General features: G+C 36.1%; 1 protein-coding gene and 2 long non-coding RNA genes across 18 annotated transcripts in view; 1 reads left to right on the top strand and 2 right to left on the bottom strand.

Annotated features, from left to right (window-relative positions):
• The window catches only part of LOC145529023 (uncharacterized), a 1,122,255-nt gene that overhangs the window by 262,466 nt on the left and 833,989 nt on the right, over nucleotides 1-25,800 (bottom strand). The gene's annotated exons all lie outside the window — the stretch shown is intronic.
• Nucleotides 8,728-15,717, bottom strand: LOC145529026 (uncharacterized). The gene is made up of 2 exons (XR_014070850.1): nucleotides 14,280-15,717; nucleotides 8,728-9,177 (listed from the first exon to the last, which is right to left on the bottom strand). It is a non-coding gene; the product is annotated as an uncharacterized LOC145529026 (long non-coding RNA).
• On the top strand, nucleotides 15,203-24,687 carry LOC145529027 (uncharacterized). Its single transcript, XR_014070851.1, has 2 exons — nucleotides 15,203-15,883; nucleotides 22,253-24,687. It is a non-coding gene; the product is annotated as an uncharacterized LOC145529027 (long non-coding RNA).

Genomic DNA, 25,800 nt, shown 5'->3' with positions numbered 1-25,800 from the left:
ACCCATCTTTGAGGGCTGTGTTGTAGCTATATTTTATTTAAGGTATCAAAATCGTGCCTGACCCACTATACATACTCAGTAGATATTAGCTGTCACAGTATTATTATAATACCAGTATCATGCAATAGAAAAATTACTCAAAATGTTATCATTGCTGTAATAGCAATTTAAGCATTAATGGTTTTCAAACTAAACTACTAAAAATATATGTGGTATAAAATTAAGATGGCCTAAGTTATTATATTATTAGAAGTCAGTATCTGTTAAAAACTACTTATTGATGTGAGTAAATCAATTTTTTCTCTTCAATGACCACAGATTATACCCCTTTTATTTATGATAATAGCCAACTCATTATGTTTGTCAGGGGAGGCAGACTAGAAACAAAGGATTCATCAGAATAAATGAATCATCATTATCTGAAAATGCACCTCCAAATACTTACTGTGCATTTACAGCTATAATGTACACTTAACTATTGGGTATTAGAAGAGATTCAACACAACGTGTTTGATTAGTAGTTTACAAGTAACTATTCAAGTAGATCTATAATATTTCTGTAGACAAGACCAACACAATAAAAAGTCACCACTATTACATATTTTGATGTCTGTGTAATATATATGTATGTCTATATGAACATATATATACATATATGAAATATTTACATATATCCACATACACACATATGTACACATATACTTTACTTTTCATTTAGAATATTTCCTTAGAATAAACACTAAAATTAAAATTGAGTCAAACAGCAAATAATTATGTGTTTATGCAATGCTTTTCTATTTGTCATTTACTTTTCCTAGGACCATATTGGCCTACTGTCCTGAGCTATGTAGAAGTATAACATCTTCATGAAAAACTTCAGCATTCTCACTAGGGGAAAAATATTCTGTTTAATCAACTTAACATAACATTGCAGTCTCAATGTACAATGTTAAATCTATAAGTAACACTGATTACATTTTCCATGGGCTATCTATCAAGAACATTTTTTGTTATTTATGTTATTTTCATGTCCTAGCATCAGGAATTTTCCTAGGAACACCTTTGTCCTATGGAACTTGGACTTTTGACTCCCTCCCTTAATTTTTGTTTGGAAAGTCAACTGCAGATTTTTTTATTAAATTTTGTATTTAATAAAAATACATTTTTTATTAAATTTCTTTTTGAGAATGTTTTTTGATACTGTAAAGTTGCGTATTTTTCCACTTAAGATGCAAACATTTCAAATTAAAATCCAATTCATGTTTACTGAAAGTTCAAATCTAAATTATAAATGATTAATATTTTGAGAGTCAGATATAAAAAATCATTCATTTTATTTCGTTTTACTTTTAAATGATATCATATATACACATAAATAATGATTTCACACACACACACCTTTCTTAATGCTAATTCATTATGAAGTATTCCAGTCAAATCAGGAGGTATAAAGTAACATTCATGTACCTACCAGTCAGCAGCATACTCTTGATAGTCCCTAAATATACCTCCTGAAATCCATCTCTTTCTTTTGGTAGAAGTGTATTTTAGAGTTTATTATTAACATGCCTGCCTTATTTGTCTCTGTAAATAATTTGTTATGTTCCATTTGCAACATTTGTATAAACTGTATCATTCTGTATATATTCTTCTGAAGCTCATTTTTTATTTAGTGTAGTGTTTGGAAGATTTAACCACATTGATACAGCTTTCTTAGATCGATTATTTTTATTCCTGTTTAGTCTTTGAATATAAAATTACTTATCTTCTTCACTATGATTAATATTTAAGCTGTTAGGTTATTTTCCCTTTTTTCCTACTATTACAGATAGTGTTTCTATGACTATTTGCATGAGTAGACGTTTCCTTATTCATATCTATAGAAATAGAATGAGTGCTTCTTGGGAATACTTTAACTTTTCAAGACTCCAAATTACTCTCCCAAAGTCTTTTTATATGTTTTGTTCCTACCAGCTGTGTATGATAGTTTATAATTCTTTTTAATTTTTTTTATTTTTTAATTGGAGAAAAATTGCTTTACAGTGTTTACAATGTTGTATTGGTTTCTGCTGTTGGTATTGTTGTTGTTGGTATAACAATGATAATCAGTCATAATTATACACACACACACACACCCCTTCCCCCTTGAGCCTCCTTCCACACCCCCACATCCTACCCTCTAGGTCACCAGGGGACCAGGCTGGGCTTTCTGTGTTATACGGCAGCTTCCCACAATCTATTTTATACATGATAGTGTATATATGTCAATGCTACTTTCTCAACTTGCCCCATCCTCTCCTTCCCCCACTGGCATGTTCTTAAGCATGTGGTGTTTCCAGATTTTAAGACATTTTTCTATGACTATGAGTGAAATGGTATTTTCAGTCAGGCTTATTTGTCAATTCCTTTATCACTAGTGAAGTTGAGATTTTTTTATGAACCTATTGGCCAAGAGATACCTGGAGTAACAAGCAAATTTGGCCTTGGAGTACAAAATGAAGCAGGGAAAAGGCTAACAGAGATTTGCCAATAGAATGCACTGGTCATAGCAAACACCCTCTTCCAACAACACAAGAGAAGACTCTACACACATAAAAAACCAGATGGTCGATAGCGAAATCAGATTGATTATATTCTTTGCAGCCAAAGATGGAGAAGCTCTATACAGTCAGCAAACACAAGACCGGGAGCTGACTGTGGCTAAGATCATGAGCTCCTTCTTGCCAAACTCAGACTTACATTGAAGAAAGGAAAACCACTAGAAGCACAAGCTGGAATCAAGATTGCCGGGAGAAATATCAATAACCTCAGATATGCAGATGACACCACCATTCTGGCAGAAAGGGAAAAAGAACTAAAGAGCGTCTTGATGAAAGTGAAAGAGGAGAGTGAAAAAGTTGGCTTAAAACTCAACATTCAGAAAACTAAGATCATGGCATCTGATTCCATGGCAAATAGATGGGGAAGCAATGGAAACAGTGACAGACTTTTTTTCTGGGGCTCCAAATCATTGCAGATGGTGACTGCAGCCATGAAATTAAAAGACACTTGCTTCTTGGAGAAAGCAATGGCAACCCACTCCAGTACTCTTGCCTGGAAAATCCCATGGACGGAGCCTGGTAGGCTGCAGTCCATGGGGTCGTGAAGAGTCGGACACGATTGAGTGACTTCATTTTCACTTTCATGCATTGGAGAAGGAAATGGCAACCCACTCCAGTGTTCTTGCCTGGAGAATCCCAGGGACGGAGGAGCCTGGTGGGCTTCCGTCTATGGGGTCACACAGAGTTGGAGACGACTGAAGCGACTTAGCAGCAGCAGCAGCAGCTTCTTGGAAGAAAAGTTATGACCAACCTAGACAGCATACTGAAAAGCAAAGACATTACTTTACCAACAAAGGTGCGTTTAGTCAAAGCTATGGTTTTTCTAGTAGTCATGTATGGATGTGAGACTTGGACTATAAAGGAAGGTGAGTGCCAAAGAATTGATGCTTTTGAACTGTGGTGTTGTTGGAGAAGACTCTTGAGAGTCCCTTGGACAGCAAGGAGATCCAACCAGTCCATCCTAAAGGAAGTCAGTCCTGAATATTCATTGGAAGGACTGATGTTGAAGCTGAAACTCCAATACTTTGGCCACCTGATACGAAGAACTGACTCATTGGAAAAATTGATGGCAGGAGGAGAAGGGGATGACAGAGGATGAGATGGTTGGATGGCATCACCGACTCGGTGGACATGAGTCTGAGTAAACTCTGGGATTTGTCGATGGACAGGGAAGCCTGGCGTACTGAAGTGCATGCAGTTGCAAAGAGTCAGACACGAATGAGTGACTGAACTGAACTGATGGGCCACTTTTATTTCCTCTTTATTAGTTATTTATTAGTGTATTTAATAACCTTTTGCCATTTGACTGAGACCTTCTAAGGTACATAGAAATGACACTCAGGTAAGATACCAGATGCCCCTAAGGTATCCTTAATATTTTTCAGTGGCTCAAACCATAAAGAATCTGCCTGCAATGAGGGAACCCAGGTTTGATTCCTGGGTCAGGAAGATCCCCTGGAGAAGGGAATGGCTACTTACTCAAGTATTCTTGCCTGGAGAATTCCATGGACAGAGGAGCCTGGTGGCGGGGGCGGGGCGAAGCTACAGTTCATGGAGTTGCAAAGAGTCAGACATGACTGAGCAACTTCCACTACACTAAGCTTGACTAGACATCTGACAGTTTGCTACCCAACTATAGGCCCCTGGCCTCCCTTTTCTTAAAGCATTTACTTTAGATAACTTGCCATTGTAAACATTTGCCCTTTCCCTTTGAGCTGTAAATCTTCCAGCCTCTTGCTAGTTAACCCCAGGACTAAGGTCCTGGGAGCCATCCCTTTAAAATGGGACTCAAAAGCTTTTGCACATCATAGCTTAAACAAAACAAAAAGAACCATAAACAAAACAAAAAGAAAACCCTCAGAATGGGAGAAAATATTTGCAAACAAAGTAACTGACAAGAGATTATTCTCCTAAATATACAAACTTTGTGCAGTTAAAAAAAAAAAATGACCCAATCAAAAAAATTGGCAGAAGATCTAAGTAGACATTTCTATGAAGACATCTGGATGGCTAAAAGGCATATTAAAAGGTGCTCAACATCACTAATTATTAGAGAAAAGCAAATCAAAACTACAATGAAGTATCACACCAGCCAGAATGGCCATCATCAAAATGTCTACAACAGTACATGATAGAGAGGGTATGAAGAGAAAGAAATGCTCTTACGCTGTTGGTGGAATGTAAACTAGTACAGCCATTATAGAGTGGAGAGTGGAGATTCCTTAAAAAAAACTAAAAACAGAGCTACCATAGGATCCAGCAACACCACTCCTAGGCATATATCCAGAGAAAACAATAGTTTGAAAAGTTACATGCAAACCAGATGTTCATTGCAGCACTGTTTACAAAAGCCGGGACACGGAAGCAGCTAAATGCTATATGAAGCAGGTAAGAAAACAGTCATTTTTAAAATTAACTCAGAACATGATTACTAATTTTTGGATGTTTCTAAGTACAAATATAGCAATATGTCTGAAATTACAATTAAGACAGAAAATGAAATAGATGCAAGCCATGTGCCAAGGGTAACAAAGTATACCTCATACATAGTCTGCTGCAAATTATCTTTGAAGCTTCATTTTTAGGTCTTTATTGAATTCTATACCAGGAAGATTCAAATGTTAAGAAAGCTATCCTTGGAATCAGACAGACTTGAATGCACATTCATGCTTCTTTACTAGCCCTTTAATTTTAAGCCAGTTTTTCCTTCTAATATTCAGTTTCCCACATCTCAAAGTAGAGCTAATGTCAAAACTTCTATGGGATGGTATGGATGAAGTTATATTAATGTGTATGAATTGTGTAACAATGCTCTGTACAAATTAGTGTTCAAAAGTAGAATTAGTTTTATTATAATCTCTACTCTCCACATCTCAAAAATCAGAGCATTTCCATGGTTGTTTTTATTTATGACTTTGTAACTGGAGGTTTTTATATTCATAAAACTGTTAAAAATGATATAGCAAAAACTGTGCTATGAATACATGAGAAGAATTAACAACTGAAACATGAAATAACAATAGTTTAAAGCTCATAAAAGTTCTTTGTGTATTTTAGGAGACAATATTTTGGATTAAAATATGTTTTAGTCTTTTATTTCCCATAGCTATGTATAAAAGGCATATTTTCAAGCAATGGCGTCTTGTAAAGTAATTTTATTTTTCCCAGAAATGTTTAATGTCTTCTGAACCAAAAATAGTTTTGAAGTGGTAAAATCATAAATATATCTCTTCGCATGCATTTGGCACCTCAGACAATTGTTTCAGGGCTGACAACAGTCACTTAGCACTTTGAAAGGAAAGTTACTTCTTTCTATGACATTTTTCCTTTTCTATTAGTGGACCACAGTTTTGCTTTCACATAAACCACTTTCATCTTGACTTTTATAGAGAAAAATTAAAACTATACATAAGGTTTATATTCAGCAATATTATCCTTATACTATTTTATCTCCTAAATAATAAAAATTTGGAATCACTTAAAAATAAAGTCACATTTATCAAGTCAGTCATACATATTTCCTTTTGTAATTATTTATGAATTTAATGGAAAAGAATCACAGCTCAGAAAATATCTATCAAGTGTAATTATCTCCTTTTTAACCACATAAAGAGTAGATGTCAAATTGTGATGTAATCCCAAACATGCACACAAAATACACAGAGTCACCTGATGAAGCTATTATAAATTTTGACCGAGTATAAAATTTATTCAATGACCCAAGAGTGTCAATGTTAAATTCATTAAATATTTAATAAAGCGTTTATTTTTTAACTTGCTATTAATAATGTGAGCCAATAGTTGTTAGTCATAGATATACCTCATTGGAGTTAATTTATTTTTTTCTGGAAAAAAGAAGATATCATTTATTTATGGACATTTTCTTGCCAGGTGAAAATATCTGTTATATAACACCATTTAGGATTCCTCTTATTTTTTAACTTGGATGCCAGACTCTAAGCCTCTTGTAAATGAATAAACAGAACTGAACGTTTGATACAAATGCATTTATATTAAGATTATGTTCTCTAGTGTTTGAGATATATACATTTCCATATATGTGATATTTATTTTTTCTAGTCCCTGGTTCTCTGTGCTACTAAATTATTTTCTTCAAGTGGTAGCCAGCCGCTTATTTAATTTTTTATTTTGCAAAGTAATTTTGCTGCAGAGAAATTTATTCTTCATTCTTATGCCTTTCAAGGTATAAGAATCAAGGTTTTGGAGTATGTTTCCATTAGAAATCTGAATTCTACTGAGAGTAATGAGAACTATGTTATCTACTTCATTCTGTTTTAATTATGTACTCTCAACTTCCTGACATTCATCATTCAGAAATCTTTTTTTCCCAGTGGTACATTAAAAGAATATTAAATCTAAAGAATATACAATAAATAGTGTAATTTATACATTGATAGGTTGGATCATTTCCTATTATTTCTAGACTATTCAAGAAAAGTCTCATGATATTTATGTCAAATTTATTTAAGCTATATTATTTCAACAGGTAAAACTGGCATATGATCTCACAAGGGTTGGGAAAACTATTTCGGTAAGGTTAGTTTTCCCATTATTTCAGTTTCATGGGAGATAATGATTATCTTGAAACTACAGTAAACAGAAACTCTCTCCTTCTTGATTCAAACTTCTAGATGTATGCATATGCACTACTACCAAATTCTAAACATATCTTAATATTTATGTATTATTGTACACATACTTTCTTATAAATTCTAGATCATTACAAACATCTATTTCCTTGTGTTTAAAAAGATTACTGTACACTCATGGCTGATTCATGTCAATATACAGCAAAAAACACTACAATATTGTAAAGTAATTAGCCTCCAATTAAAATAAATAAATTAAAAAAAATAAAAAGGTTACATGCTGAACACTATATTTTAAACTCAAGGTCTCTCTTCTGTATTCTACCCACATTGTCCTTTGACTTCAGTATTGATACTACAAGTGCTTTCCATACATCAGTTCATGTTTTCACAGCTTATTAGGCCCTTCTTCATTTTCTATAAATAGCCTTTGCAGCACTCTCTTCATAGGCTCTTTTGTCTCACTACAACCCTACTTTTTTCTGTCACACTCAATCAACACTATCTCTGGATCAATTCTAAAAAGTAGCATCTTTACTTTTATGACTGGCCAACAAAGAAAAGCTGGGGAGAAAGAAAAATAGGAGATTTGGATTGATAGCACTTTAACTCTTCATTTTTATATCTACTTCAAATCAACTTAGATCTTCAATGCTGCTCCATAAATTTATTACCAATTTATTTGTTCTTGTTTGACTATCTTTTGAATTTCTTTTCATGGCTATGCTAAAGATGGGATGCTGGGTTAAAATGTAGACATCTGTCCTGCCAAACCAGACTGGAGAAGGACTGGGCCTCTGCATTTTAAAGAGGTCCTCAATTGATTTTTGATTTTTATAGACACTAAAGTTTGAGAAGTCCAGTGATGAAAATAATAATATCATAAAATGTGTAAAAATTTTAAAATTACAAGTTAAAGTCTATATAAACAAAAACAAAACATGGAGGTGGGTAAGGTACAATTAGTATTTGTGAGTTAAGTTCTCTATCTCTCATAGTAGTATTTGTTTCAAAAAACTAACTTACACTCTATATTGTTATTACCCACATTCATATTTACTTTCAGGTGAAGGTAATAGTTAATAAATTGTTGTTTATTACCAACAACAAACACAGGATTGGAAGTACAAGAGAAATTAGAGCTATACAGATATCTTTGAAATATTAAATTTTGTATTTTTGGAATATACTGATTAGCTAGTTCTTAACAAAGAACCATTGCAGTCAGACACTTCCTGATCGAGTTCAGTTATCATCCACTCATCCTATTCCCCTAGACCCATTTTTTTCCAGGCTTATTTACTCCATCTTATAAAAGAAAATTGCATTTATCTGTCCTCTGAGATGCTTGCAAATCTCGTGGTCAGAGTATTTTCCCTGTGTATTAGTCTTTTCAAGTAAAGTCTAGATTTTTTTTTTTTTGACAATAAAATTCCCACAAACTTTCACTCTCCTCCTTTAGTAACAGGCACTATACCTTTGATTATTTATTTTCCAATCTGAATCACAGATGAGTATTTTGATAGTTTTCCTGAATGTTGATTAATTTTGATAAAAGTGTGCTAATAAACACTGTTAGCCAGAATATTCTAATGACATTCAGCAAGGAACAAGTATTTGATGGTGTTTTGTAGAAAATACCTGAGAATAAATTATAAGTCATTTTTTGCTTTACAAAGAAATGGTTTGGGTTCATTGTTTCATTGGCAAACACGAAGGTAGTTTTCAACCTAATTAGTTTACCTCTTTTCCAGTGACACTGCCCTTACTTTAAAAATGTTGGTCACAGGGCTTTAAAAATCTGTGTATTAAAAAGATATTGACCAAATAAAGTTATACCTAATATTCATTTTCATCTCACTAAGAAGGAAAGACTTCCAAAATCATCCTTTTCCTCTTCAATTGCTATTTTCGATTCAGTTCAGTTCAATCGCTCAGTTGTGTCCAACTCTTTGCGACCCCATGGACTGCAGCAAGCCAGGCCTCCCTGTCCATCAACAACTCCCGGAGTTTACTCAAACTCATGTCCATTGAGCCAGTGATGCCATCCAGCCATCTCATCCTCTGTCGTCCCCTTCTCCTCCCGCCTTAAATCTTTCCCAGCATCAGGGTCTTTTCAAATGAGTCAGTTCACATCAGGTGGCCAAAGTATTCTCCGTGCTTACTAACAAAACAGAATGACTATGAAAAATGGATGAAGGACAGCTTCCAGATGCAGGAAAAATTATATGAGTAAAGGAAATGCATGAATTTGATGAAACACAAAAGTCTTACTATACACTGAAATCTAAACTATGGCCAATGGTAAGAAAACAGAAACGAGCATTCGTCATAATTAACTGACTTCCAATCCCTGGTCCTTTATCTCAAGGATGTAATATTGTGGCCAGAAATTGACCACTAGATCATTTAAACGGATCTCATGTCTTCCATTTATTTCAACGGGGTTATAATCAAAGATATTATTAAATATTCCAAATTGATATATTATACAAAAATATTATTATAGAATAATGAGATTAAGCTTACATTTAATCCTCAAAATATTTGATTACAAAATAAATGGCATTACTTTCGTATTTCCTTGGTAAACCTGAGCTATAAAGTCAGTTTTCTACAATTAACTGTTTTATGTTCAGCCTTGCATACTATGAAACTCCATTAAGTCTTTGATTTTTTTTCATTCAAGTAAATGAGTATTATCTAAAAAATTAGCATCCCACTGAGTTATTCTTAGTAATAATAGTTGTAAAGCTTCTTTGTAAAATGTAAAACACTCAAAACTAAAAGGATTATAATAGAAACTTTTGTGAAGTAATTAATGATAAAGTATTATCACTAGCCATCTTCAAATTATTAAAAATAGCTTCATTATAATATGTAATATTCATTTTAATGAAGTGGATAAAAAGATACATGATTTGAATATAAAATAAATATTAGTGTTTATTTGGTTAATTAATTTTTAGTATTTTATTTACTTTATAGGAATTTTCCTTAAATAATTTTACCTATAAAATAAATGTAAAGTGTCATTAACAATGAAAACAAATATTCTCCTGGATTTATTCTATTTGTGCTTTTATAGCTTTTATTCCTCTCCAGCCTCTTCTCTGATGTCTGGAGGTTTCTTGTATAGATTTCATGAAAGCGTTCTTTCCCCCTTATTTTTTTCCTCGATGTGAGGATCAGAGGGTAGAAGAACCCAATTTAGGAAGAGAAATCAGGTTAGGTAGGGAGCCTAGGGAAAATATGCAGGGAGTAGACTATTTTTGGTAGTCCCTGAAAACACACTATCTTATTGACTTTCCTAACTTCTGCCCAAACCTTGGTACATAGTTTTTTAAAACTACCCTCAATTAAATAGTTTAAGAGTGCATCTTGCTCTTGCAATTACCTTGATTGACAGAAAGATCATCTGCATTATTAAAGGGAATTCAGAGCTCAATCAAGATAGCAGGGTATAAGGATGCAGAACTCATCTTCCCCCCGAATATATCAAAAATACACCTACATGTGGGAGAGTTGTCACTGAAAACTACCTGAAAACTGGCAGAAAGCCTCCTGTACAACCAAGGCTCTAAGGAAGATCTACACAAAACTAGGTAGGGAAAGAAGAGAAGCTATCAGGTTGGAACATGCACCCCTGGGAGGAGACTTAGAAGAAAAGGGAGACTTCACTGGTGGAGATCTGTCCTGGGAAGTGAGCTGTTCAAGTCACATATTGGGGCCTGACACAGGAACGTCAAGTGCTCTTGGCAGGTTGGACAGACTTACTAGTTGGACAGCTGGTGAGACTTACAGGAGGGCTGTGGGAAGCCTGGACTCTGGTTAAGAGGAGCTCTGGCTGTTTTCTGAAACAGGACAGAGAAAGTGGATTGAAAAACTCCTTAAATGGCTGCCCTTACTCCCTGCAATCATCCCCTGGCACATGCTCTAGGCTGAACAGAGCAAAGGCGCCAGTATCACTTATTTCACATTGCACAGGCACGCTGGATTAAGGGCTGCCATGACCTCAGACTGAGGAAAGAGCTCAGCCATTAGAGATGGAGGCAACTCAGGCTTGAAGCAGTCTCTGAGCGGAGTGGGGACAGCTGTTATTGACTCTTACACAGGCTGCACAGCAGAAGGCGCTCTGAGCTGATGCCAGCTGGAGAAGGACCACAGCCTGTGCCCTGACACAGAAAGAACCCATGTGGGCCTGCCAGCCTTATGGAGTGATGCCACACCAGAATGAGAGTGGCAGAGGCTCAGGGGAAAGATCAGTCATGAGGAACAAAGGAGACTCAGACCAGAAGTGGCATCTGAGCAACACAGAGGCAGTAATTGCTAGAGCTTGCACAGGCAGCATCAGAACCAGCCTGGACGTCTGTCTGTGGGTGGACTGCTTCAGTCCATGCCTGGTCAAAAGCTGAGAGCCCACCTGGTCCCTCTTGCTAAGCACTGCTCCCCTATGGGGCAAGCGTGCAAGTGCTAGGAGAGGGGGGAGCATACACTCAAGGGAAACAGAGCCAGGTCAGACCCTACCCTCAGGGCTCCTGCTCCAGCAACTTGGAATTCAAGCCCACTCTCAATAGGGTGATGACCGTCACTGTGCAGAGGGAAGCCCTGGCTCACACCTGGCTGCAGCCACAACGCCTCCATCTCCAGTCCTGCCTCCTCCCAAGACGCCAGTCCTCAGGACACCCTGCAGAAAGACGTGACTTGTGTTCACATCAAATCCAGCTCTGCGATTAAAGCCAGTGGGTACATGCAGACTGTATAGGGATGCTCCCATATAAGGACAATACTTTAAGACTTCTGTAGGTCAGTGTTTCACTTGAATTCACACAGACAGAGAAAATTAAGCAAAATGAGGAGAGGGGTAAACCAGTCCCAGCTGAAGAGGAACAGAAAACTTCTGAAAAGATAAATTACATAGAAAAAAATTGTACTAGATAAAGAATACAAAGAATTAGAATTAAGGATGCTAATAAATTAGAGAAATGAATAGATGAACACAGTAAAAGTTTTAACAAGGAACTGGAAAAGAACCAGTCAGAACTGAAGAATATTAATATAATAACTGAAATGAAAAACACACTAGAAGGAAATAACAGCAGACTAAATGAGACAGTAGGACACACAAGTGATGTGGAAGACAGTATAAATGGAAATCATCCAATTAGAAGAGCAAAAAGCACATTTTTTTTTAATGAGAACAATGTAAGAGATCTCTGGGATAGCTTCAAGTGTTCTTTGTGTTTCAGGGGTCCCAGAAGGAGAAGAAGAGAGAAGAGGTTCGAAAATGTATTTGATGAAATAATGGCTTAAAAATTCCCAAATCTGAAGAAGGACACAGATAACTAGGCCCAGGAAGCACAGAAAGTCCAAACAAGATGAACCCAAACAGATTCACACCAAGACATATCATAATTAAAATGGAAAAGTTAGAGGATTCTAGTGGCAGTAAGAGCAAAAAAGTTATTATACAAGGAACCCCCATAAAGCTAACACCTGATATTTCTATCTACAAGAGCATGGCATGATATATTCAAAGTACTGATATGGAAAAAAAAAAAAAAAAACCCAGCAAGCTTGTATATTCTACCTAGCAAGATTATAATTTAGAATTGAAGGAGAGATAAAGAACTTATAAGAAAAATAAAAACTAAAAGTTCATCAGCACTAAATCTACCTTTTAAGAAATGAAACAGGCACATGAAAAGATGCTCAATATTCCTGATCATTAGAGGAATGCAAATCAAAATCTCAATGAGATATCACCTCACACCTGTCAGGATGGCCATCATCAAAAAGTCTACAAATAGTAAATGTTGGTGAGGATGTGGAGAAAATGGAACACTCATATGCTGTTGATGTGAATGTAAATTGGTGCCGACTCTGTGAAAAACAGTTGGAGGTTACTCAAAAAATAAATAGAACTACTGTATGATTCACCAATTCCCTTCCTGGTTATTTATTCAAGAAATGCTAATTCAAAATGATACGTGCACTGCAATGTCATAGCAGCCTTATTTACAACAACTGAGATATGGACGCAACCCACTGTCCATCAACAGAAAATGTATACATACACATATACACATAAAGGAGTATTACTTATCCATTAAAAAAGAAAAATTTCTACCATTTGCAGCACTTAGAGGGTATTTAGAAGGTATTATGCTTAATGAAATATCAGACAGAAAAAGATAAATACTGTATGTTATTTATATGTAGAATTTAAAACATAAAACTAATGTATGTAACAAAACAGATGCACACTCATAGATACAAAAAACACTAGTGGTTGCCAGTGTGGAGAGGGAAGCAGGAAGGTACAAGATAGGAGTATGCAATTAAATGATTCAAACTACTATATATACAACAGGTAAGCAACAAGGATATATTGAACAGCACAGGGAATTATAGCCAATGTTTTGTAGTAATTTTAAATGGAGTATAATCTGTAAAGAAACTGAATCACTATGCTGTATACCTGAAACTAATATTATAAATTAACTATACTTCAATAAAAAATAAAGGGAACAGATACTAGTAAGTACCACAGATGACTTAACTTCTATGCTTTACAAATACAAATGCCTGTAAATCAATTAACTGCAAAGAGGGGAAATGTGATTTTTTATTCCTAAAATTATAAATGATGTTTAGAATTTTTTTCTGAGATTACACTTACATATAAATATATCTTATAGATCCACATAGAAGGGATATTAGTTACCATGGTAAACAACTTAAACTACATGTTTATAAAAGATGCAAGAATTCTGTTTAAATGGAGTCTTTGTGTCTTTCTAGGAAAACTGGTATTAAATCAAATTTCAGTGATTTGTTTTTTTTAAGGGCAGAACCAGGGTTGGACAGACACACGGGCCGTGGTGAGGAACTGCTCTTTGTTTTGTCAAAACTAGTTCATTGTTTTGCCCACATATTTAATGCAACTGCTATCTGTGTTCTTTCAGGTATTTTCCAACACTTTAGGAAAATAAACATAGATATATAGATGGAGTGCTGCTGCTGCTGCTAAGTCGCTTCAGTCGTGTCCAACTCTGTGAGACCCCACAAATGGCAGCCCACGAGGCTCCTCCGTCCCTGGGATTCTCCAGGCAAGGATACTGGAATGGGTTGCCATTTTCTTCTCCATAGATGGAGTACAGGTGTCAAACCACAGATAAATAAACTTAAGGCACTGCTATCTTAAAAAATATATGGCAAATTAAGTGCAGAACCTGAAGAGTAGATGCCAAAATTCACACAAGGTCATGGGTTTTGTTTTGTTGTTGTTGTTTCTCTCAACAGCATCAGAAATTCTGTCACCTTTTTGGGGTCATCTTATCACCTTTCGTTCTGACAACTGTGCCCTTGAGGCTTCACTAAGAAATTCTCCAAGATAAAAGAAATATATGAACAATTTACTAATGTATTATGCAAAACAAACGGCAGAAAGAATTTTCAGTTTAATGCCTGTCCAAGAATATAAGCTATTTTTCTTTCCCACAAATAAAAGTTTACTACAGGCTGCATTTCATTTTTCAAAACTCTAAGCTGAAGAAAGGTATTTGCCAGTTTGAGGCTTAATATATGATACTGGTCTGCTTGAGCTTCCAAAACAAAATACCACAGACTGGGTGGTTTAAACAACAAGCATTTTCTCAGTTCTGAAGGCAGAAGTATATGATCAACATACAGGCAAATTTGGTTTATGGTAAAAGCTTTCTTCACAGCTTTAGTCACCTCTCTGTCCTCACATGACAGAGAGAGAACACTCAGGTAATGATAATAACCCTACTGGATTAGGCTCCCATCCTTAGGACTTCATTTAACCTTAACTATCTCCCTGAAATTGTCTCCCTATCTCAAAATACCATCACATCGGGGGTGTAGGGCTTCAACAAATAAATTTGGGGAGGTCACATTCAGTCCATAACATCTGTCTTCTGTGTTTGTTAAACCGGGTTCCTTGAGTCACAGAGGATAAGTCAAACTTGTCCTATACAATAACAGCATTTAATGACATGTCCTGTGCTTGGTCACCCAGTCATGTCTGACGCTTTGCGACCCCATGGACTGTAGCATGCCAGGCTCCTCTGTCCATGGTGATTCTCCCAAGCAAGAATATTGTACATGCCTTATGGCAGTCTCCATTCCACCTATAGGCTTTCCAAGTAGCTCAGTTGTAAAGAATCTGCCTGCCAATGCAAGAGACGTGGGAAATGCGGGTTCGATCCCTGGGTCGGGAAGGTACCCCAGAGGAGGGCATGGCAACCCACTCCAGTATTCTTGCCTGGGAAATCCCATGGATAGATGAACCTGGCGGGCTGCAGTCCATGGTGTGGTGAAGAGACAGGCACAACTGAGCATGCACATTCCAGCTATGTCATAATTCTAGTCCTTGCTGAAATATCTCCAATTTTTTTTTAAGTATACCTTTTTTTGTTTTAAAGTTCCAATTAAAATAAGATGTCTTTATTGGGAAAAATATTCAGTTTAAGGTAAGCTCTTGCCTAATTAACAATTCAAATACATACATATTTTAAAAATACCTATCAGTAAAATAATTTTATTTAATGTTGTCTGTTAGGAATGATTATCTGAAAACTGTATATGGACTAATATCCCTCAAATTTCTGTATATGCATTTTCAGTTCAGCTCAGTCACTCAGTCATGTCCAACTCTTTGCGACCCCATGGACTGTAGCACTCCAGGCCTCCCTGTCCATCAGCAACTCCAGGAGTTTACTCAAACTCATGTCCATTGAGTTGGTGATGCCATCCAACCATCTCATCCTGTCATCCCCTTCTTCTCCCGCCTTCAATCTTTCCCAGCATCAGGGTCTTTTCAAGTGAGTCAGCTCTTCAGATCAGGTGGCCAAAGTATTGGAGTTTCAGCTTCACCATCAGTCCTTCCAATGAATATTCAGGACTGATCACCTTTAGGATGGACTGGTTGGATCTCCTGCAGTCCAAAGGACTCTCCAGAGTCTTCTCCAACACCACAGTTCAAAAGCGTCGATTCTTCAGTGTTCAGCTTTCTTTATAGTCCAACTCTCACATCCATACATGACTACTGGAAAAACCATAGCTTTGACCACATCCATACATGACTACTGGAAAAACCATAGCCGTGACTAGACAGACCATTGTTGGCAAAGTAATGTCTCTGCTTTTCAATATGCTGTCTAGATTGGTCATAATTTTTCTTCCAAGAAGCAAGCATCTTTTAATTTCATGGCTGCAATCACCATCTGCAGTGATTTTGGAGCCCCAAATAATAAAGTCAGCCACTGTTTCCACTGTTTCCCTATCTATTTGCCTGAACTGATGAGGCTGGATGCCATGATCTTAGTTTTCTGAATGTTGAGTTTTAAGCCAACTTTTTCACTCTCCTCTTTCACTTTCATCAAGAGGCTCTTTAGTTCTTCTTCAATTTTACTTACATAGATAAAACATTTTTGGTTTTCTAAAGTAGTTGGAAAAAAACCTTTTTCACAGTCCAAATCACAGTGGAAGTGTTTGGTGTGTATAATAGATTGTATTATTGTTCATAATATTCATTCCTCCAACCCCTCCCCCTACACACACTTACTTTCTCTTTGACATGGATTTGGCTTGGCTGTATGACTTGATTTGAGTAATGAAAGTTGAGGAGATGTGACACATCCTAGATTTGACCTGAGAAAGGTCCTCAGAGCAAGTCACTTGAAATCATAGGATTGTTCTTCACTGTTATCATATGTGTTATAAACGAATTGTTTTTATTTCATTCCCCAATTTGAAAACTCCAGCAAGAACCTATTGCCTTCAGAGACCAACTTGTTATAATACTTCACAGGGAGAAAAAAAAGGAAGCTTTTAATCACTTTCTCTTTTCAAAATCACTGTGAAAAGAAGTGACCACCATTTGATCAAATTGATTTTCCTGCTACATCCTTCAGCATGATTAAGATTAGTAAGATGTTTTGTGGCCACAAGCTATTCTTTGTGTAGATGCCATTTTGCTTATTCAAACTGCAATGTCCTGCTTTACTGTACACACACCTGGACTCCTCAGTCTCATACCCACCATTCATAAAACTGAATTGAGTAAATTATCAGCCTCTTCTGGGAGAGCAAAAAGTTGTTAAGTATGCCTTCCTTATGGATGTGTCACACACATGGCAACTGAAGATTTATCTTCTTCTCAATACATTAAACATTTATCCAACTGGAAAGACAATTTTCTTCAAACAGGCATATGTGGTAGTCACTATTTTTCCACTTTGTTTGCCACTGATATTATGGGCATCCAAAGTTGCCACATAATAAATAAATTACGTGTGTGTGTGTATCCTTTTGTCCTATATATTTATGGTATACACAGATGTTATTGTCTTTTATTTCCATTCTGTTCTGGTTGATTTCCCCATAGTATGTTTTCAGTAATATACATTCTGTAAGCATAATTTTTAATATAGCTTTAACTTATGTTTTCATTTTCTATTCTTGTTAGTTCCCTGATCTTTTCCAGATTACATTTTGTTCTATTGCTGTTGTTTAGTCGGGCAGGAAAGTAACCGAAATCAGCTTTGTGTCTTATGAAGCTTACAGTCAATTACTGACTAATAAAACTAATCATTTTCTTAGAACTTGGAACATATCTCCTAATTAAAATCTTCTTGGCTAGGGAACTAGTTTATATGATACATCAGCTTACTTTCTCTTTCAGCATCACCTTTCTTACCAATCTGTTAGGGACCCAGGTCTCCATAGAGACCCTGCCCTTTAATCCTATGACCCAGCCACAAACCATGAAATATGGTTCTAATCAAAGTATCTTCAGAACCATGAGTCTTTCTGTTTGGGAAAATGTGTTTTCTGATTTAGATAACAGAAGCTCTGTGTAGCTATGAACCAGATTTTGTAGCAGCATCAAGTATACATTTCTTTTTCTGGTTGATTTTTATTTTTCACTGAGTATGGAAGGCTTATACCCTCTCAGTGTTTTTTTTTTTTTTTTCTCTGTATATTACTACAATTTTTAAAGGAAAGGGGTTTAAAATATTTTTACTTCACCTTCTTTAAATTGCAGACTTTCAGATCATTGGGACATGAAGAAATGAGGAAACTAGTTATGCCTTCAAACATTTTGTATCATTCAATTTTTTTTAGTAAAATCTTTATTTTTTATTCATTTATTTAAATATTTTATGATGAATTATGATACATCAGGCTCAGTACTAGACAGTTGCAATATCCACAAATAAGTAAGACAAAATGCTCACAGTGAGGAAGTCAGAATACAGAATGATAAATGTGACTTCAACACACATATGTATAGATATTGTGGAATTTTGGTGAAGAGATGACTAATTCCATGTGGGTTGGTAAGGAAAGGTTGATTAATGAGATGACTTTGGAGCTGAACACTTGAAAGATGAGAAAATTCACAGGTGGAGAGTGGGCAAAGAGAATCAAAGACACAGTGGACAGTGTGCAGTCATAGTGCTGTGAAAGACACAGTAACTCTGTGGGACTGCCAATACTCAGCGTGGCTGGAGCACAAAATACCTATTAACGAGTGAACCCCTCCCCCTTTCTTCCACACAAGGACTTTGCCCAAACCACAAGCATGTCTTCATGCCATTACAATTTTTCTTCTCTACTAAATCACTTCCATTAACTTACTTACAAAGCAAAATGACTCAATCAAAAATGTTGACAAAAAAAAAAAAACCCTCAATATAAACAAATACACCACACCCTGTCCCTGGCCACATTATCTGCTCCATCTACCACCTATCTCCTGCCTTTCAACAAAACTATTTGAAAGGGCTGGATATACTTCTTCCACTAATTGCATCTAATTCTTATTTTTGAAAATTGTGTTTAGTATAAATTGCTTAAAAACCAAACGAATGTGTAGAAATAAATTTTCTGTATAATGGACACATAATAAAAATAAAAGACACCTGCATGGGTTCTAGTTCAAGATGACAACATAGGAGGATCCTGGACTCACATTCCTTCATTGACATACTAAATCTATAGCTACATATGGAATAACATCCTCTGGATAAAAAAAGTCAAAAGTCAGCCGAGTGACTGCTATACATCAAACAAGTAAGAAAAAACTCACATCCAAGTAGACAGAAGAGGCTAAGATATAATCTTGCCATAAACCCTACCCCTGATACTTAAACTCACAAATGGGAAGGAATTGAAAACCTCAAGTTTCTCCCTGAAGAGCAAAGGGTTTGAACTTCACACCAGGTGCTCCAACTTTTAAGACCTGTGCCTGAGAGATAAGCCCTCAGAACATCTACTTTTGAAAGCCAGTGTGGCTCCTGTCCCCAAGCCCCACAAGTCTATAGTAAACTGAGAAACAGTTCTTAAAGGGTTTGGACATGTGGACTCATACACCCCAGGGACCAGGGCAGAGGCAGCTGACTGCAAAGCACTTTTACTTTCTGTGAGAGGCTTCAGAGTGAAAGTCACTGTCATGTCTGACTCTTTGTGACCCCGTGGACTATACAGTCCATAGAATTCTCCAGACCAGAATACTGGAGTGGGTAGCCCTTCCCTTCTCTAAGGGAGCTTCCCAACCCAGAGATTGAACCCAGGTCATCCATTGCAGGCAGATTCTTTACCAGCTGAGCCACAAGGGAAGCCCAAGAACACTGGAGTGGGTAGCCTATCCCTTCTCCAGCAGATCTTCCCAACCTAGGAATTGAACCAGGGTCTCCTGCCTTGCAGGAAGATTCTTTACCAACTGAGATATCAGGGAAGCCTCTTGCTTATATTAAAACAGTGACCTGAGTAATAGGCATCTAACTTAACACACATCTATGGACCTACTGAAATATTCTCTGGGGACAGAGACCAGCCGGTACCATCTTTGCATTCGTCTGCCTCAGCTTGCTGATATTTCCCCAGAAGGAACTAACAGCCTTGTCTGGCACCCTGATTTTTAAATTTACAGTTGTCATCAAGGGTACACATCTTAGCTGCCTGAATCTGCCAGCATCTCTATGAAGAAAGCTAGTGGAGGTGATGGAATTCCCATGGAGTATTTCAAATCCTAAAAGATGATGCTGTGAAAGTGCTGTACTCGATATGCCAGCAAATTTGGAAAACTCAGCAGTGGCCACAGGACTGGAAAAGGTCAGTTTTCATTCCAATACCAAAGAAAGGCAATGCCAAAGAATGCTCAAACTACCGCACAATTGCACTCATCTCACACGCTAGCAAAGTAATGCTCAAAATTCTTCAAGCCAGGCTTCAACAGTACATGAACCATGAACTTCCAGATATTCAAGCTGGTTTTAGAAAAGGCAGAGGAACCAGAGATCAAATTGCCAAGATCTATTGGATCATCTAAGAAACAAGGGAGTTCTAGAAAAACATCTACTTCTGTTTTATTGATTATGCCAAAGCCTTTGACTGTGTGGATCACAACAAACTGGAAAATTCTTAAAGAGATGGGAATACCAGACCACCTGATCTGCCTATTGAGAAATCTATTATAACATCAGGAAGCAACAGTTAGAACTGGACATGGAACAACAGACAGTTTCCAAATTGGGAAAGGAGTATGTCAAGGCTGTATATTGTCACTCTGCTTACTTAACTTATATGTAGAGTACCTCATGAGAAATGCTGGTCTGGATGAAGCACAAGCTGGAATCAGGATTGCTGGGAGAAATATCAATAATCTCAGATATGCAGATGACACTACCGCTATGGTAGAAAGCGAAGAAGAACCAAAGAGCCACTTGATGAAAGTGAAAAGTGAAAAAGTTGGCTTAAAGCTCAACATTCAAAAAACTAAGACCATGGCATCTGGTCCCATCACTTCATGGCAAATAGATAAAGAAACAGTGGAAACAGTGAGAAACTTTATTTTGGGGGGCTCCCAGATCACTGCAGATGGTGACTACAGCCATGAAATTAAAAGACACTTGCTCCTTGGATGAAAAGCTATGACCAACCTAGACAGCATATTAAAAATCAGAGATATTACTTTGCCAACAAAGGTCCGTCTAGTCAAATCTTTGGTTTTACCAGTAGTCATGTATGGATGTGAGAGTTGGACTATAAAGAAAGCTGAGCACTGAAGAATTGATGCTTTTGAACTGTGGTGTTGGAGAAGACTCTTGAGAGTCCCTTGGACTGCAAGGAAATCCAACCAGTCCATCCTAAAGGAAATCAGTCCTGAATAGTCATTGGAAGGACTGATACTGAAGCTGAAACTCCAATACTTTGGCCACCTGATGCGAAGAACAGACTAGTTTGAAAAGACCCTGATGCTGGGAAAGATTGAAGTTGGAAGCAGAAGGGAACAACAGAGGATGGGATGGTTGGATGTCATCACCGACTCAATGGACATGAAATGCATAAACTCAGGGAGTTGTTGATGGACAAGGAAGCCTGGCGTGCTGCAGTCAATAGGGTCGCAAAGAGTTGGACATGACTGAGCGACTGAACTGAACTTACCATAAATGTAGGCATCAATATATTACTTAATTTTGCATAGGTTGAAATATTATGTAAATTATATCAAATTCTTTGTAATTTGCCTTTTTAATAGCTTTTCATCCTAAATGATGCCTATAGCTATAGTTCATAAACTTTAACTTGTGCATAGCATTCCACTACATGAATTACCCTAAAATTACCTAACTGCTCACCTCACAATAGAAATTTGGATTGCCTTTACTGCCCCTTGCAGTGCCATTAGGGTTATTCTTCAACATCTCATCTTGAACTTGTGTGTCAATATTTCTAAGATGCATTTATATATTTGTTCCACTCTATCAAAAATGGTAAATTGTTTTCAAAAAATAGTGGTACCAAACTGTACTCTTCTAGTAGTGTGTAAAATACACTCTTGTATTGCATTATTACTAGGCCTTAAAATTACCAGAATTTTTGAAAAAGCTTTTAGGCTTAAAAAACCTCATTGGAAATTTAACTTCTATTTTTATGTTTATTATTGAATTTGAGCATATTTTCACACATTTAGTGGTCTTAGATGTTTCTTCTTCTGTAATCTGTCAGTCCAAGTGTTTACATATTTATCTATTGGCTAATTTATTTGTATTTTTGCTAGTTTCATCATTTTGCTAGGGTTTCAAATTTCCCCATTTGTGAAACCCTTTTATGGAAACACGACCTGGCAGATAATAAGTGGGTCTCTGTTGCTCTGTCACACAGCTTCTGATGTAAAGTCTCTAAAGTAACACACTCTCTCCCCCCAACTCATTTCCTTTTTGCTTTAGAAATTATTTTCTATCTCATTATCATTTTGTATTTTTTCTCAAAGCACCTATCACATAACATTACATAATATACCTTTTTGTTCTTTACACATTTTTGATGGGATAGAAGCTCTACCAGGACAAAAATTTTGTTTTAATGTTAGTACTATGTCATTAATGACTAGAAAGTAAACTGGGATGTGTTACATGCTAAAGTATCATTCACTGTTCAATAAATAAATGCATCAGACCAATCATGTTCCTTTGTAGTATGCTCCCCCAGCTCTTTAACCAAATAAACAAGAAATCACTTAAAATGTGATGTTACTCAAAATAGCTTAACAGTCAAAATAGCATGTTTGCAATTTATAGTCATAAAATATGAATTTGTTTCTCCATCATAGATTACTCATCCACTTTGAAATTTGTGAGTTAATGATTGTTCTTAAAAGTTTACTATGAATCATAACTAAGAATCTTTATACCCAAAGATCTGTAAACTGGAAAATTCTTTCCTAATGCTGGGTTTAATTAAACACAACTCTTAGTAAAAATATCCTGTTAGATGTTTACTGGAATTGCATTAAAAGAAGAATTATAATAAATGTCTTTAATTTGTTAAAATATTATGGAGAATCCAACACACAGATGAGTAAAAGATAACACTTTGAATTTGTCTTGCAAATTACTGGTCATAATGTTAGAAAAAGGAGAAATTTGAATCACAAGTCTAAGACTACACACAAGTCAAATCAAATAAGAAGGAATTGTGTTTAATCCTGCTTCAATTTGGATAGTTGTCTTAATGGAAGATCACAGTGCCATTAGTTAATCTCATTATCAAGGTTTTTTTTTTAATAAATCAGAATTATTTATCAAATTACAACAAAGACAATTATTATGAACTCCCTAAAGAAGTATTTACCAGGTTTTCAATGAATGCAAAGGGAAGTACCTGGATCCTGAAAATATTTTCTTTTAGAACAATTGTTTCTGTTAGCAGTTCTGTGTTGTCAGTAGTTACCGTATAAGAAAGTGGTGTAAAGAAAAAAATTCAAATAAATTTATGGATTTTTATAGCCTTATAAAGATTATAAAAACAATGTTATTGTAAGTGCAACCACTTTATGTAAATCTGTGGAATTTATCAGCTTTTGCAATTATTACCAGTTGTCATAATTCAATTGCTTATTTTGAAATTTACCAAAAACACTTCTTTAAAAATCACTTCTAAAAAGCCTAATTAATTAAACTGAGCAATTACTTTAACTTTGTTTTTGTTAAAAAGAAAAAATTTATAATAAACTGTTTTCTTAATACAACATTGGTCATTTCTGTGAGTGTTTGTTTTTGAGTACCTTTTTCATCTTAATAACGAGGTGTAGAATTTTTTGGAGGATTTAGAGTTGTTTAATAAGCTTCATAAATCACATGCTTTTATGTTTTTGTTTTATCCTACTCACTATTCAGCAAGTAGTTTTAAAACTTCAGAAATCTGTTTTCTACATTATACATCAGAGTGGTAAGCAATCCATTGCTGGTTTATGATCATTAACTCATATGCTCAGTGCCATTCACTATCTCATCTCATGCTCCTTTGAGAGCTTGAAATCACCTATCATAATAAATCAAACCAACAAACAAACTGAAATTATGAAGGATGGCACAGTGCAGTTCTGCATTGCCAATATCCTACACTTGCTTTTTTTTTAACCAGCCCGTCAAACTGAAAATAATCCAAACCATGTTTATCATTTGTCTCCTCTACTACAATAAATTTCTCTCCTGACTTCCCCATTTCTTCTGATGGCACCACCATCCTTCTAGTCATTTATGCTAAAATGTCTGTGCATAAAGTTTAACTCTTCCTTCTCTTTAGCTAGCACATGTTGCTAAACACCATCTTCTGTATACTGAAGTTCAGTAAGGTCACTTCAGTTCTATTTTATTACCTCCATAAACTTACTTAAACTCCTTTTTACCTCTCATTTTCTCTTTTACCAGAAAATCCTAAAACCACTGGCCGGTCCTCCATTCATCTTTCCTGTGAGATAACATCCCCAAGGCTCACTCTGACTGCTTAATCACCCTGCTCACAGGCTCCAACAGTTTTTCTCTACCTCCTAAGAAGTCCAAATCATCAACATTTGCTCCCAGTAGAGAGAAAGGAGACAGTTCTCGTGGATACCACTACAGTAAATTCTATATCTAAGAGGAGCCAAAGGGTCACTTGTCAGCTATCCAACAGGAATACAAGGAAAACTAGGGAAGACACATTACCAACTTTTCTATGGACAATTGTCTTTCCTGGACTTTCTATTATGAAAACCCCTTCCTAATTTAGAAGCAGGTCTTCACAACATGATTCTCTGGAGAGGCAAAGCATTTACCCTCCATGAAAGCCTAAGACAGATATTTTCTTCTTCCTGCAACCTGCAAGCCAATGGGAAAGCAAATAACCCAGGTTTAGTCAACTACTTGTAACCATCTAAAAATGTGATTCTTGAAAAAATATCATATGGAGGAATGGAAGTAGAGTTTGAATCTGTAGCAGCAATAGCAATATATGGCTGTGTACAATAGCAAGGTCATTTTACACCTGGTCACTATGGTGGTGGCCTGTGCCCATGGTGGTGCTATAGTCAGATTGGTGGGTTTTTTTTGTTTTTGTTTTATCTTTCACTGGTTCTTGACCATTTACAAAAATATAGTTCCCAAGCTTTGTTGCCAACTTAAGGAGCTATGCAAAAATACTTCAAATATAGTACTTTCTGCATAAGATAAGTAGATCGGTATCCAAAGACTGAACCAAGCACCATAACTGAACAGAAGGCAGAATTTCCTCAGGAAAATATGTGGACTATGATTTGGTAAAAGTGGCATGTGGGTGTCAGAAGGCAGAAAATTCTATTGGTATTCAAGCACTGGATTCTAGCAGCAGAAGGGAAATATCTAATTAAATAATCACCTATAGTTCTCTGAAAATGAATTAAGCAAAATGTTTGGGAAGTGATGGAGGCCACTGCAATAAAACAGTATAAACAGTAGGAAGGACATGTGAATTTCACAGATATGGAATTAAATGACTCCTTCTAACAGTGAGTCATATTGACTTTCATGATTATGCTAATAGAATTTATTCCTTTTTCACAGTAGCCAAAACCAAACTTTGATTGTTCGAGTTGTGAGATTACATCTATTGAATATGTCTCCATATCTCTTATGAGAAATTTAGGGCACTCTTCCAAAAATAAACCACAAATACTGCAGTGGAGACATACATGAAAATTCAGAGACTAGCCCAAACTCCCAATGCCATTGAACTCCGTTAGTCAGACTAGTAATACT

The sequence above is a fragment of the Giraffa tippelskirchi genome, chromosome 12 (genome assembly GCF_054371585.1).
Source record: "Giraffa tippelskirchi isolate mGirTip1 chromosome 12, T2T-mGirTip1v1.2.pri, whole genome shotgun sequence".
Lineage (NCBI taxonomy): Eukaryota > Metazoa > Chordata > Mammalia > Artiodactyla > Giraffidae > Giraffa > Giraffa tippelskirchi.
The sequence above is the reverse complement of the archived record's forward strand: the minus strand, read 5'-3'. Positions and strand labels throughout refer to the sequence as shown.